Source organism: Eimeria mitis, genomic scaffold (genome assembly GCF_000499745.2).
Source record: "Eimeria mitis Houghton genomic scaffold, Emh_scaff1769, whole genome shotgun sequence".
Taxonomy (NCBI): domain Eukaryota; phylum Apicomplexa; class Conoidasida; order Eucoccidiorida; family Eimeriidae; genus Eimeria; species Eimeria mitis.
The window spans coordinates 6,228-6,447 of NW_013570086.1; positions in this window are offsets into that span (position 1 = coordinate 6,228).

Consider the following 220-nt stretch of genomic DNA (forward strand, 5'->3'; position numbering starts at 1 on the left):
TGACCCTCTTTCCTATCACCTGCATTACCTCATTGCTACAGATCTCTCTCCCCTCGAAGCCACCACAGAGTAAATTTTTCAGGGTTTAGGGTTTAGGGTTTAGGGTTTAAGTTGCTTTGTGGTTTAGGGTTTAGGGTTTAGGGTTTAAGTTGCTTTGTGGGTGGGCAAGGGTTAAATCCTTGCAGTTCATGTTTTGGGGTTTCCTATATATATATATATA